This window comes from Arachis duranensis, chromosome 5, assembly GCF_000817695.3.
Source record: "Arachis duranensis cultivar V14167 chromosome 5, aradu.V14167.gnm2.J7QH, whole genome shotgun sequence".
Taxonomy (NCBI): domain Eukaryota; kingdom Viridiplantae; phylum Streptophyta; class Magnoliopsida; order Fabales; family Fabaceae; genus Arachis; species Arachis duranensis.
Genome location: NC_029776.3, coordinates 51,521,959 through 51,537,751, shown reverse-complemented (window position 1 = coordinate 51,537,751; position 15,793 = coordinate 51,521,959). Strand labels below are relative to the sequence as shown.

The 15,793-nt window shown below is 38.8% G+C and overlaps 2 non-coding genes across 2 annotated transcripts; both read right to left on the bottom strand.

The window, feature by feature from the left end:
* Window positions 1-8,714: 8,714 nt before the first annotated feature.
* Window positions 8,715-8,822, bottom strand: LOC127747868 (small nucleolar RNA R71). Its single transcript, XR_008009815.1, has one exon. It is a non-coding gene; the product is annotated as a small nucleolar RNA R71 (small nucleolar RNA).
* Window positions 8,823-15,689: 6,867 nt separating this feature from the next.
* Window positions 15,690-15,793, bottom strand: LOC127747887 (small nucleolar RNA R71). Its single transcript, XR_008009834.1, has one exon. It is a non-coding gene; the product is annotated as a small nucleolar RNA R71 (small nucleolar RNA).

Here is a 15,793-nt window from a genome sequence, read left to right as displayed (position 1 = left end):
CGTTCTTTAATCTCCTTGTTCTTTATTTATTTTTTTTCGAAAAATCATGCTTATGTTTATCTATGTTTGTGTCTTATGATCATTAGTGTCTTAGTGTCTATGCCTTAAAGTTATGAATGTCCTATGAATCCATCACCTTTCCTAAATGAAAAATGTTCTTAATTGAAAAAGAGAAGAATTACATGAATTTTAAATTTTATAACAGATTAATTATTTTGATGTGGTGGCAATATTTTGGTTTCTGAATGTATGCTTAAACAATGCATAAATCTTTTGAATTTGTTGTTCATGAATGTTGGCTCTTGAAAGAATGATGAAAAAGGAGACATGTTACTGAGGATCTGAAAAATCATAAAAATGATTCTTGAAGCAAGAAAAAGCAGTGAATATTAAAAAAAAGGAAAAAAAAGAGAAATAAAGTTGTGATCCAAGGCAAAAAGAGTGTGCTTAAGAACCCTGGACACCTCTAATTGGGGACTCTAGCAAAGCTGAGTCACAATCTGAAAAGGTTCACCCAATTATGTGTCTGTGGCATGTATGTATCCGGTGGTAATACTGGAAGACAGAGTGCTTTGGGTCACAGCCAAGACTCAATAAGTAGCTATGTTCAAGAATCATCATACTTAACTAGGAGAATCAATAACACTATCTGGATTCTGAGTTCCTAAAGAAGCCAATCATTCTGAATTTCAAAGGATAGAGTGAGATGCCAAAACTGTTCAGAGGCAAAAAGCTAAAGCCCCGCTCATCTAATTAATACTGATCTTCATAGATGTTTTTGGAATTCATTGCATATTCTCTTCTTTTTATCTTATTTGATTTTCAGTTGCTTGGGGACAAGCAACAATTTAAGTTTGGTGTTGTGATGAGCGGATAATTTATACGCTTTTTGGCATTGTTTTTAGTATGTTTTTAGTATGTTTTAGTCAGTTTTTAGTATATTTTTATTAGTTTTTAGTTGAAATTCACTTTTCTGGACTTTACTATGAGTTTGTGTGTTTTTCTGTGATTTCAGGTAATTTCTGGCTGAAATTGAGGGATCTGAGCAAAAATCTGATTCAGAGGCTGAAAAGGACTGCAGATGCTGTTGGATTCTAAACTCCCTGCACTCGAAGTGGATTTTCTGGAGCTAAAAAAGCCCAATTGGCGCGCTCTCAACTGCGTTGGAAAGTAGACATCTTGGGCTTTCCAGCAATATATAATAGTCCATACTTTGCCCAAGATTTGATGGTCAAAACCGGCGTTCCAAATCAGCTCAAAACTGCCCGGCGTTAAACGCCGGAACTGGCACAAGAATGGGAGTTAAACGCCCAAACAGGCATAAAAGCTGGCGTTTAACTCCAAGAAGAGTCTCTACACGAAAATGCTTCAATGCTCAGCCCAAGCACACACCAAGTGGGCCCGGAAGTGGATTTTTATGTCATTTACTCATCCTTGTAAACCCTAGGCTACTAGTTCTCTACAAATAGGACCTTTTGCTATTGTATTTTCATCTTTCAATCAGAGATCTTTCAATCAGATATCTTTCAATCAGAGATCTTTTGATCATGTTTTTATGATTGAACCCTCTTTGGGAGGGTGGCCATTCGGCCATACCTAGACCTTGTTCTTATGTATTTTCAACGGTGGAGTTTCTACACACCATAGATTAAGGTGTGGAGCTCTGTTGTACCTCGAGTATTAATGCAATTACTATTGTTCTTCTATTCAATTCAGCTCATTCTTGTTCTAAGATAATCATTCGCACCCAAGAACATGATGAATGTGATGATTATGTGATGATCATCATCATTCTCACTTATGAATGCGTGCCTGACAACCACTTCCGTTCTACAAGCAAACAAGGCTTGAATGTTTATCTCTTGGATTTCTTAATCAGAATCTTCGTGGTATAAGCTAGAATTGATGGCGGCATTCAAGAGAATCCGGAAGGTCTAAACCTTGTCTGTGGTATTCTGAGTACGATTCAATGGTTGAATGACTGTGACGAGCTTCAAACTCCTGAAGGCTGGGCGTTAGTGACAGACGCAAAAGAATCACTGGATTCTATTCCAACCTGATTGAGAACCGACAGATGATTAGCCGTGCTGTGACAGAGCATGTTGAACATTTTCACTGAGAGGATGGGAGGTAGCCACTGACAACGGTGAAGCCATACATACAGCTTGCCATGGAAAGGAGTAAGAAGGATTGGATGAAGATTGTAGGAAAGCAGAGAGACGGAAGGGACAAAGCATCTCCATACGCTTATCTGAAATTCTCACCCATGAATTACATAAGTATCTCTATCTTTATTTTATGCTTTATTCATAAATCATCCATAACCATTTGAGTCTGCCTGACTAAGATTTACAAGATGACCATAGCTTGCTTCATACCAACAATCTCCGTGGGATCGACCCTTACTCGTGTAAGGTTTATTACTTGGACGACCCAGTGCACTTGCTGGTTAGTTGTGCGAAGTTGTGATAAAGAGTTGAGATTGCAATTGAGCGTACCATGTTGATGGCGCCATTGATGATCACAATTTTGTGCACCACTTACTCTTTCTTTGGTGACGCTATCGTTGACGTGAGTGTTGTGTCTTTTTTATTTAACGCTTTTGCTTAAACTTTTCTTCGAAGGCTCCTAGAGAAAAGTTCTTTTCAACTATATTTATATATAAAATTTTACTCCTCACCACCTCTGTCTTATGACTTAAGCATAAGATTCTGTGTGGTAGAGTGCTACATTATGGTATCAGAGTAGTTCGTTCCAGTAGAGCCTGAGAGATGGAGTGACTATACTCTTGGGTATACTCTAAGTGTCTATACATGCTAAATTAGGTTATCTAACTGATATATATGGCATTAATTTTCATGAGCATGCATTTGGGACTTTGAAGCACTAGAGTTGCGAAATTGAGACAGATCAACTTAATATCACTTGTTTGATGTGAACAGGAACCTGATGTCGACTCGCGAATGCGGTCGTGGGCGAAGCAGGGGTAGATTAGGCAATGCAAATCCTGAAATGATAGGGAACAACCCTGTGGACTTTATGGCTTCCCTGGAAAACATGGTTGCGGCTATGCAGGCGACAGCCGAAGTGCTAGGAAATCAGGCGAACCATGGAAAAGGTAATAATTGGAATGACGGGCCGATGACACTTGCTACTTTCCTGAAGGTGCATCCTCCAACCTTCAGGGGAACTACAAACCCTACAGAGGTTGACAACTGGCTCCAAGCAATGGAGCAGGCTCTACAAGATCAACAGGTTCACGAGGAACAGCGGGTAGAGTTTGCGACCTACCAGTTACAAGGTGAACCTCAATACTGGTGGCAGGGAACACAACATATTCTACAACCAGACGGCACTGTGATATCGTGGGAGGTGTTTTGGAATGAGTTCTATCAAAAATACTTCCCTAATTCAATCAGGAATGCTAAGGAGCTTGAATTGCTGTAGTTAAAATAGGGGCAAATGTTGATTGCTGAGTATACGAACAAATTCAAAGAACTGTGCCAATTTTCCCGAAATTGTCAAGGTGCTTCGGAGGATTTTGCTGAATGGAAATTTATTAAGTATGAAGGAGGACTTTAGAGTGACATTCTGAGCTCCGTTGGGCTGATGGAGATTAGAGTATTTTCCGAACTTGTGAACAAGAGCCGAATTACTGAAGAATGTGTGAGAAAGGCCACCGTGGCAAAGAACGATAACCGAGAATTCTACCGAAGAGACCACAATTAAAATTTGGCACCAAGGGGCCAAGAATTCAACAGAAGAGGATACGCTCAACAATTTCCTCATGGTCGGAACCAGGTTGAAACAAATGACGATTACTGAGGAGACGGTAGAGGAAAACAAACAAGAGCTACTACAGAGGATCTGACTTGTCAGAGGTGTGGGCGCTACCATCCGGATAGGCCGTGTCGTTTTGGATTAGGAGTATGTTACAAGTGCGGGTTACCAGGGCACGTATCCAGGAATTGTCCACAGGGAAGGACTCAAGATGGAGGATGATCGAATCAGCAGGGTTGAGGTAATTGCGAAATTGATAACCAAAATTTAAACTGTAGTATGTGATTTTGAAACACCGCATTTATTTATAGCTTGCGCTAGGGATGAGGATGTAAGACTAAAAAGATCAAGCTTAGTGTTAAGCTTAGGATTTGGTTGAAGGGTGTAATGAAAGATAAAATCTGTTCGATCGAGTGCTACCCTATGGAGAACACCCATTTTGTCAGTAGAAAGGGAAGACCATAGTAGTAGATTGTATGCGAGAGAGAGAGAGAGAGTACCGGTGAATAATCGCGACTCGATCTATCTTTCCTTTTGTAATCTGCAATGGAATTTTGTCTCAGATTCCTTCTTCTCTTGAACAATGAATGGTTTATCATCTAAGATTCTAACCCCCTTATTACGTGCATATATTTATATTTGAATCTGTCCATCTAGGGGTGAGCCTGAGCTTTTTTTGGTATAGACAAATGATTCTTGAGACTAGGAAATTTGCTTAAGGTTGGGTGCTCTCTTCTCAACTTTGTATCTTTCAAGGTCAGCTGAAGCTTACTTGATTCAATATGCCTCATCCTTGCTATCAAATGTTTTTGGTCTAGCTTCCTTTCTTGAGATGCACCTTAGTTATTTTGTTGTACATTTTGTTATTCTCTAAGAATTAGCTTGAACCTCATGTAAGACATCTTTTTTGTTTCTAATGAGCACCATTTATGCTGTTTAATCGCTTCTTGAGCCTAATACCTTTTCAAAAATCAACTCGAGCTTAGTTTAGTATTTGATACAATTTCTAGATATGACCATTAAGAGGCTAGTTCCTTAGAGCAGGACCTCTGGACGCAAAAGATGAACCGTGTAAGAATGCGACACCAAGAAGAGTGTTGGGGCCTTAATTCTCGCCGATCGTATTGCCTAAAATTACATTAGTATGCTAGGATGCACCATGTGTGTCGATGCCTAAATGCGAAGAAAACTTTAGAATCTTGAGAGGAAGATTAACCTCGGTACCAGTACTCACGATACTTGAACCTAATACACCATTTGAAATTACTGCGATGCATTATCGAAGGGTGTAGGATGCACGTGGAGACAACATCATAAAATGGTGACAAGCACCCTCAGTTAGAAGACCCTGAGTGTTGTTGGAGGATGATTGATGAGTGGATAATTTATACGCTTTTTGGCATTGATTTTAGGTAGTTTCTAGTATATTTTAGTCACTTTTTAGTATATTTTTATTAGTTTTTATGAAAAATTCACATTTCTGGACTTTACTATGAGTTTGTGTGTTTTTCTGTGATTTCATGTATTTTCTGGCTGAAAATGAGGGACCTGAGCAAAAATCTGATTCAGAGGCTGAGAAAGGACTGCAGATGCTGTTGGATTCTGACCTCCCTGCACTCGAAGTGGATTTTCTAGAGCTACAGAAGTCCAATTGGTGCGCTCTCAATTACGTTGGAAAGTAGACATCTTGGGCTTTCCAGAAATGTATAATAGTTCATACTTTGCCCGAGATTTGATGGCCCAAACTGGTGTTCAAACGCCCACCAGAGACCTTTTTCTAGAGTAAAACACTAGAACTGGCACCAAAGCTGGAGTTAAACGCTCAAATTGGCACCAAAGCTGGCGTTTAACTCCAAGGATGGCCTATTCACGTGAAAGCTTCAAAGCTCAGCCCAAACACACACCAAGTGGGCCCCAGAAGTAGATTTCTACACTATCTACTCATTTTCTGTAAACCTAGGTTACTAGTTTAGTATAAATAGCACTTTTTGACTATTGTATGGGATCTATTGGACCACCTTTCAATCCTTTGATCAGGTCTTCTTCCCCTGGTTTCAAATTCTTATGCCATTTGGGAGGCTGGTCAGTCGGCCATGCCTAGACCCTTTTGTTCTTATGTATTTTCAACGGTGGAGTTTCTACACCTCATAGATTAAGGTGAGGAGCTCTGCTATTCCTCAAGAATTAATGCAAGTACTATTGTTTTTCCTTCAATTCACGCCTACTTATTCTCCAAGATATACTCTTGTACTTAATTCAGTTAAGTCAAACTGAAGATGTGACCCGTGACAATCACCCACTATCTTCAGTACTCGCTTAGCCAAGATCTGCGTGCTTGACAACCACAAGCGGTCTACATAATGTTCAACATAGTCATTGGACACCAGCTGGAGAATATTCTCTTGGGTCTCTGATCCATGCATTTGACTAGCATCTCCTGACAACAAGTGAGAACCGACAGATGATTAGCCTTGCGGTGAGAACCGTATCCGGACCATTTTTACTGAGAGAACGGATGGTAGCCATTGACAACGGTGATCCACCAACTTACAGCTTGCCATGGAAGGGAGTGCGCATGATTTGATGGAAGCAATAAGGAAGCAGAGGTTCAGAAGCAACAAAGCATCTCCAAATGCTTATCTGAAATTCCCACCAATGAATTACATAAGTATCTCTATTTTATTTTATGTTTTATTTATCTGTTAATTATCAAAATCTCATAACCATTTGAATCTGCCTAACTGAGATTTACAAGATGACCATAGCTTGCTTCAAGCCGACAATTTCCGTGGGATCAACCCCTTACTCACGTAAGGTATTACTTGGACGACCCAATGCACTTGCTGGTTAGTTGTGCGGAGTTGTGAAAAGTGTGATCATAATTTCGTGCACCAAGTTTTTGGCGCCATTGCCGGGGATTGTTTGAGTTTGGACAACTGACGGTTCATCTTGTTGCTTAGATTAGGTAATTTTATTTTATGTTTAAGCTTTCTTTCATTTTTATTTTTGAAAAAAATACTAAATACAAAAAAAAAATTTAATAAAACCATGAAAAAAAAACAAAACAAAAAATTTTTTTTATGTTTCTTGTTTGAGTCTAGTGTCAAATTCTAAGTTTGGTGTCAATTGCATGTCTTCATTGATCTTCAAGTTGTTCTGGATGATTTTCCTTGTTCTGATCTTTAACTTCTCATGTTTTGTGTATTTTTTTGTTTTTCATATACATTTTCAAATCCATAGTGTTTAAACATTAAAAATTTCTAAGTTTGGTGTCTTGCATATCCTTCTTTAATTAAAAATTTTCAAAAATATGTCCTTGATGTTCATCATGATCTTTAAAGTGTTCTTAGTGTTCATCTTGATATTCAAAGTGTCCTTGCATGCATTACTTGTTTTGATCATGCATTTTTATGTTTTATTTCATTTTGTTGTTTTTCTCTCTCTTCATTAAAAATTTAAAAATAAAAAATATCTCTTTTCAAGTAAATAATACAGAGAAATGAAGATTCAGAACATACAGCAGAGCAACCATAGAGAAAAAGCTGGGTGTTTAGAAAAACGCCCAGTAAGGAAGGAATTCTGGCGTTAAACGCCAGTCAGGGTATCTGGCTAGGCGTTAAATGCCCAAAGAGGTAGCATTCTAGGCGTTAAACGCCAGAATGGATAGCATCCTGGGCGTTTAACACAGGATGACACAGGGGAGGTAATTTCGTTTCAAATTCAATTTTTTTTTCAAATTTTCATGTTTTAAATCATGATTTTAAAATCTTATCTTTCCACATTTTCAAAAATCCTTGCTAACAATTAATGTTTTGATTCAAAAAATTGCAAGTTTGTTACTTTCTTGTTAAGAAAGGTTCAATCTTTGAATTTTAGAATCATATCCTTTAGTTTCTTGTTAGTCAAGTCATCAATTATAAAAATCAAATCTTTTTCAATCATATCTTTTCAATCATATCTTTTTAAAACCATATCTTTTTCAATCAAATCTTTTTCAATCATATCTTTTTAAATTTTGATTTCAAAATCTTTTTATAACTTCTTATCTTTTCAAAATTATTTTCAAATCTTTTTCAACTAATTACTATTTCTTATCTTTTTCAAAACCACCTAACTATTTTTCCACTTCCAATTTTTGAAAATCACTAACCTCTTTTTCAAAAATCTTTTTAATTAACTAATTGTTTTAAATTCTAATTTTATGTTATTTCTTTTAAATTTTTGAAAACTCTTTCTCTCTCATCTCTTTCTATTTATTTTATTTAATTGCTAACATTCCTCCTCCACTCATCTAAAAAAATTTTCGAACTCACCTCCTCTCTCTTCTCATTCTTCTACTCCTTTTCCTCTGACACATCAAGGAGTCTCTATACTGTGACATAAAGGATTCACTACTCCCTTTTTGTTCTCTTCTTTTTCATATGAGCAGAAACAAGGATAAAAACATTCTTGTTGAAGCTGATCTTGAACCTAAAAGGACTTTGAAGAAGAAGCTAAGAGAAGCTAAAGCACAACACTCCGGAGAGGACATTTCAGAGAATTTCGAAAAAGAAGTAGACATGGCAGCCGAACCCAACAACAATGCAAGAGATGCAAGGAAGATACTTGGTGACTATACTACACCAACTTCCAACTTCTATGGAAGAAGCATCTCTATTTCTGCCATTGGAGCAAACAACTTTGAGTTTAAGCCTCAATTAGTTTCTCTAATTTCAGAAGATCCTCATCAGTTCTTAGCTGAATTCTTGCAGATCTGTGATACTATCAAGACCAATGGGGTTGATCCCGAGGTCTACAGACTTATGCTTTTCCCCTTTGCTGTAAGAGACAGAGCTAGAACATGGTTGGACTCACAACCTAGAGAAAGCCTGAACTCTTAGGACAAGTTGGTCAATGCTTTCTTGACCAAATTCTTTCCACCTCAAAAGATGAGCAAGCTTAGAGTGGAAGTCCAAACCTTCAAATAGAAGGAAGGTGAATCCCTCTATGAAGCTTGGGAAAGATACAAGAAATTAAGTAAAAGGTGTCCTTCTGATATGCTTCCAGAATGGAGCATCATATGTATATTCTATGATGGTCTATCTGAATTGTCCAAGATGTCATTGGACCATTCTGCTAGTGGATCTCTTCATCTGAAAACTCCTGTAGAAGCCCAGGAACTCATTGAGATGATTGCAAATAACCAGTTCATGTACACTTCTGAAAGAAATCCTGTAAATAATGGGATGACTAAGAAGAAAGGTGTTCTTGAGATTGATACTCTGAATGCCATATTGGCTCAGAATAAAATATTGGCTCAGCAAGTCAATATGATTTCTTAGAATCTGACTGGATTGCAAGCTGCATCCGGTAGTGCTAAAGAAGCCTCCTCTGAAGGAGAAGCTTATGACCCTGAGAATCCTACAATGGAAGAGGTGAATTACATGGGAGAATCCTATGGAAACACCTATAATCTTTCATGGAAGAATCATCCAAATTTCTCATTGAAGGATCAACAGAAGTCTCAACAAGGCTTCAACAACAATAATGGTGGGAGAAATAGGTTTGGCAATAGCAAACCTTTTCCATTATCATCTCAGCAGCAGATAGATAATTCTGAGCATAGCCTCTCTGACTTAGCAAACATGGTCTCTGATCTATCTAAGGCCACTCTCAGTTTCATGACTAAAACAAGGTCCTCCATAAAAAATTTAGAGGGATAAGTGGGTCATCTGAGTAAAAGAGTTACTGAAATTCCTCCTAGTACTCTCCAAAGCAATACAGAAGAGAATTCCAAAAGAGAGTGCAACATCCAAAGTAGCCGAACCTGGAGAGAGTGAAAAGGCAGTGATTCCTAGTGAGAAAGACCTCAAGGGACGTCCACTGACAAATAAGGAGTTACCTATTGAGGAACCAAAGGAATCTGAGGCTCATATAGAGACCATAGAGATTCTACTGAACTTACTATTGCCATTCATGAGCTCTGATGAATATTCTTCCTCTGAAAATGGTGAAGACATTGATGAAGAGCAAGTTGCTCAGTATCTGAGATCAATCATGAAACTGAATACCAAGTTATTTAGTAATGAGACTTGGGAGGATGAACCTCCATTGCTCATCAATGAACTGAACACATGGATTTGGCAGACATTACCTCAGAAGAAACTGAATCCTGGAAAGTTCTTAATACCTTGCATCATAGGCACCATGACCTTTGAAAAGGCTTTGTGTGACCTGGGGTCAGGTATCAACCTCATGCCACTCTTTGTAATGGAGAAACTAGGGATCTTTGAAGTACAAGCTGTAAAAATCTCACTAGAGATGGCAGACAAATCAATGAAACAGGCATATAGACTTGTAGAGGATGTCTTAGTGAAGGTTGAAGGCCTTTACGTCCTTGCTAACTTCATAATCCTATACACTGGGAAGGATGAGGATGAATCCATCATCCTTGGAAGACCTTTTCTAGCCACAGCAAGGGCTGTGATTGATGTGGACAAAGGAGAGTTAGTCCTTCAATTGAATGAGGACTACCATGTGCTTAAGGCTCAAGAATCTTCTTCTGTAGACATAAAGAAGAAGCATGAAAAGCTTCAATCAAAACAGAGTCAGACAGAACCCGCACACTTAACTTCTAAGTTTGGTGTTGGGAGGCCACAACCATGCTCTGAGCATCTGTGAAGCTCTGTAAGAGCTTCCTGTCAAGCTATTGACATTAAAGAAGCGCTTATTGGGAGGCAATCTAATTTTATTTATCTATATTAACTACTTTCTCATTTTTATTTTCTAGTGTTAGTCATTGTTTTCTTTAGGTTGTTGATCATGTGAAGTCACAAAAATAGCTGCAGAATTAAAGCAAGAATAAAAAACAGCATAAAAAAATAGCACACCCTGGAGGACGAGCTTACTGGCGTTTAAACGCCAGTAAGGCTAGCAAATTGGGTGTTTAACGCCTAGTCTAGCACCATTCTGGGCATTAGACGCCAGAAATGGCACACAGACTGGCGTTTAATGCTTGAAAAGGCTGTTTGGTGTCTGGCTGGCGTTAAACGCCAATAAGGGTAGCAGAATGGGCATTTAACGCCCAGTCTAGCAGCATTCTGGGCGTTAAACGCCAGAACTGGCAGCCAGACTGGTGTTTAACGCCAGAAATGGGCAGCAGCATGGCATTTAACGCTAGAAATGCCACACAGAAGGCGTTTAAACGCCAGAAAGGTGCAGGGATGAGAAATCCTTGACACCTCAGGATTTGTGGACTCCATAGGATATCTACCTACCCCAACTCATTCTCACTCCTCTTCCCACATTTCCATAACACCCTTTCCCAAACACCATTCACCTATCAAATCCTACCCTCTTTCCCAAAACCTCTTCACTACTCACATCCATCCACTATTTCCCATCATACAACTCACTTACCCCCACCCATTCAAATTCAAACCATCTCCCTCCCAAACCCACCCATTCTCACACGTATCCCATATTTCTCTTACCCTATAAATACAGCTCATCTCCTTCATTTCTTTTTCTCCTCATCCTTTCTTTCTTCTTTTGCTCAAGGACGAGCAAACCTTTTAATTTTGGTGTGGAAAAAAGCGTTATTTTTTGTTTTTCCATAACCATTAATGGCACCTAAGGCCAGAGAAACCTCTAGAAAGAGGAAAAGGGAAGGCAACTGCTTCCAACTCCGAGTCATGGGAGATGGAGAAATTTTTCTCAAAAGCCCATCACTAAAAAGAGGATAGAGCAAACAAGAGAGCCCACTCATGGACCTCAACATGAGCATGAGGAAATTCCTCATCAAGAAATCCCTGAGATGCCTCAAGGGATGCATTTCTCTCCACATAACTATTGGGAGCAACTCAACACCTCTTTAGGAGAATTGAGTTCCAATATGGAGCAACAAAGGATGGAGTACCAAGAGCACTCTATTATCCTCCATGAAATTAGAAAGGATCAAAGAGCCATGAGGAAAGAGCAACAAGGGCAAGGAAGAGACATTGAGGAGCTTAAGCACTCCATAGGATCTTCCAGAGAAAGAACTAGCCGCCATCACTAAGGTGGACCTATTCTTTAATTTCCTTGTTATTTGTTTTTCTGTTTTGCGGTTTTTATGCTTTATGTTTTGTCTATGTTTATTACATGATCATTAGTGTCTAGTGTCTATGTCTTAAAGCTATGAGTGTCCCATGAATCATTCACCTTTCTTAAATGAAAATGTTTCTAATTGCAGAAGAACAAGAAGTACATGAATTTTGAATTCTATCTTGAAATTAGTCAATTATTTTGATATGATGGCAATACTTTTTGTTTTTTGAATGAATGCTTGAACAGTGCATATTTTTTATAGTGAAGTTTATGAATGTTAAAATTATTGGCTCTTGAAAAAATAATGAAAAAAGAGAAATGTTATTGATAATCTGAAAAATCATAAAATTGATTCTTGAAGCAAGAAAAAGCAGTGAAAAATACAAAGCTTGGGAAAAAAATAGGCAAAAAAAAGAAAGAAAAAGAAAAAGCAAGCAGAAAAAGCCAATAGCTCCTTAAACCAAAAGGCAAGAGCAAAAAGCCAGTAACCCTTTAAACTAAAAGGCAAGGGTAAAGAGGATCCAAGGCTTTGAGCATCAGTGGATAGAAGGGCCCAAAAGAATGAAATCTTGGCCTAAGCGGCTAAAATCAAGCTGTCCCTAACCATATGCTTGTGTCATGAAGGTCCAAGTGAAAAGCTTGGGACTGAGTGGTAAAAGTCGTGATCCAAAGAAAAAGAGTGTGCTTAAGAACTCTGGACACCTCTAACTGGGGACTCTAGCAAAGCTGAGTCACAATCTGAAAAGGTTCACCCAGTTATGTGTCTGTGGCATTTAGTATCCGGTGGTAATATTGGAAAACAAGATGCTTAGGGCCACGGCTAAGACTCATATGTGATGCCCGGGCATCTAGGCCAGTTTCACTGACCTTTTCTTTACTATTTTAGGGTAGTTTCATGCATTTTCTTAGAGAATAAGGCAAGTTTTGGATGAAAATACACTCACACCTTGATTCAAGCAACTATTGTGAATTTTACATGATTTCATGAGGATTTTGCAAGAATTGAATGACAAATTGTTGATGCATAATCTCATGACTTTGACTAGAGCTTTGATGCACTTTATTTGCTTGATTTCAGGACAAAGGAAGCAAGGAAGAACCACGTTAGTAGCCACGTTAACCTAGTTAACGTGATGACTAACGTGGAATGGGAAAAAGCTTGCAACGTTAATGAGAAAAGTGATCACCAATAACGCCTGCGAAGCCATCATAAGCCCACGTTAATTGCCACGTTAACTAGGTTAACGTGGTAGTTAACGTGGAGACAAAGAGAGCTCCAACGTTAGTGGTAAACGTGAACACCACTAACGCTCCAAAATGTGGCAATGAACCACGTTAAGTTAACGTGAACTCTAACGTGGAAGATAGGAACAATCGCAACGTTAGTGACACTCACCTTTGTCACTAACGTTGGATCAAACTAGCATTGCCCACGTTAGTGGTCACGTTAAGACCACTAACGTGAAAGTTAACGTGGATCTAAGATTGATGAGCCAACGTTAGTGACACTCACCTTTGTCACTAACGTTGGAGATGGCATTCACTACCACGTTAGTGGCCACGTTAACTTAGTTAACGTGAGCTCTAACGTGGAGAGTAGGGGTACTTGGAGCATTAGTGACAAATGTGAGTGCCACTAACGCTCTCGAAGATGAGGCATACCCACGTTAAGAGCCACGTTTGTTACACTAACGTGAACTCTAACGTAGGGACAAGGGGCACAAGGCAACGTTATTGGGAAAGGTGAGTCCCAATAACGCTTACGAAGGTTTATAAGGCAACGTTAGTGGTCACGTTAGTGCCACTAACGTTGGAGTTAACGTGGGTTATATGGGGTTGGAACGTTAGTGAAAAAGGTGATTGCCACTAACCTTCTCGAACCCACAATGTCACTTAACGTTAACTTCACTAACGCCCATGCCTAATTCATACTTTTCTGCAAGCTGAGCCGACTAAAGATTGTAACTGCTTCAACTTAATATCTAAGGCCCACATCCAAGACTTGAAGAACTCACTAGAAGATCAAGAGAAGTAGTATATATAGGAGTAGTTTTGAACTATAGAAAAACTTGGCACTTTGGAGAACTACCCTCTGTATATTTACTTTTCTGCACTTTTAGCTAAGAATGTATTCTTTTCTACCATTTTCCATTTCTAGAGCTATGAACAACTAAACCCCTTTCATTGGGTTAGGGAGCTCTATTGTAATTTGATGGATCAATTATAGTTTTCATTCTCTTCTTCTTTCTTCTCTTTTGATTTACTAGAAAGCTTTTGATCTTAATTCAATTGGTTAGTTGTCTTGGAAAAGAAACTCTCCATAATTGGATCTCCTCTGAGCCTTGGAAAAAGGATGAGGAGATCATGCTAGAATTGCTTTGTCATGTTGGATCAAATTGGGGTCTGGGCGGATATAGTGACATGTAATCCTCCCAACACTTTGATTTGGAAATACATGTGGTATAATCAGTGACCACACTTCATCTCTTACCATGAGAAATTAAATCAAGAAATTGGGTAATTGTTCAAGCTTAGGGAGATTGGGTTGCCAAGGAATTGGAACCCAATCACTTAAGATTGCCAAGGAGATTAATAGAAGCTTTGATTGAGGAAGAGATGAAAATGAATTTGATCCGGAGAATACAACATCTCCTGAGCCCAATGAATTCCCCATTTCTGATCTTACCCATTCTCTTTACTTTCTGCCATTTATTTACATGCTCATTCCCCATCTAAGATTCTGCACTTTATTTTCTGCTATTTACTTTCCCGCCATTTAATTTTCTACAATTCTCAAACTACCTTCTGTTTAGCTCAACTAGCATATTCTTCCAACTAAAGTTGCTTGACCAATCAATCCCTGTGGGATTTGACCTCACTCTATTGTGAGTTTTTACTTGACGACAATTCGGTATACTTGCCGAAGGGAAATTTGTTGAGAGACAAGTTTTCGTGCATCAAGTTTATGGCGCCGTTGCCGGGGATTGGTTTTGTATCAACAATGATTAAGTTGGAAGTTCACTAGATTGAGCATTTTTTCTTTTGTTTGTTTACTTTATTCAGTTGTTTACCTTCAGTTTGTTCCGTTTCTTCCTCACCCCCTATACCCCCTCTGTTTTCTTTCTTTCTTTATTATTTACAATTCTGCTCACTAACCCACTAACTATTTGATAATTTGCACCACTCACACTAACAATCAATCTAATAAGAATAACCTCTTTATTTCATCTCTTGCTATGTGTTTTGTTAGTTGTATGATAGGCAGAAGAGGGGGAGCTTCAACTTCCTTCGATTCAGAACCTGAAAGAACCCTCCGGAGACTAAGGAAGGAAGCAAGAGGGAAAGGAGTTGTTGGTGCTGAGGAAGAGGAAGAGTATTTTGAAACCAACATGGAGGAGAACTTGGAAAATAATCATGAAGGAGAAGCTCACAACCATGCTAGAGAAGGCCCTGCAAACCATGCTGGGCAAGAAAGGAGAGTTCTAGGCTCCTACATCAATCCAAATCCAGGAAACTGTGGAAATAGCATCCAAAAGCCCACCATACATGCCAACAACTTTGAATTAAAACACCAGCTAATCACCCTTGTTCAGAACAATTGCTCATTTGGAGGTAGTGCTCAAGAAGACCCCAACCAACATCTAACCACCTTCCTGAGAATTTGTGACACTATGAAGTCTAATGGAGTCCACCCGGATGTCTATAGGCTGCTTTTGTTCCCTTTTTCACTCAGGGACAAAGCATCCAAGTGGCTTGAATCCTTCCCAAAGGAGAGCTTTACAAATTGGAAAGATGTGGTGAACAAATTTTTGGCAAGATTCTACCCTCCTCAAAGAATTAATAGGTTGAGAACTAAGGTGCAAACTTTTAGACAACAAGATGGTGAGACTCTCTATGAGGCATGGAAGAGGTTCAAGGACTTAACAAGAAGATGCCCACCAGACAT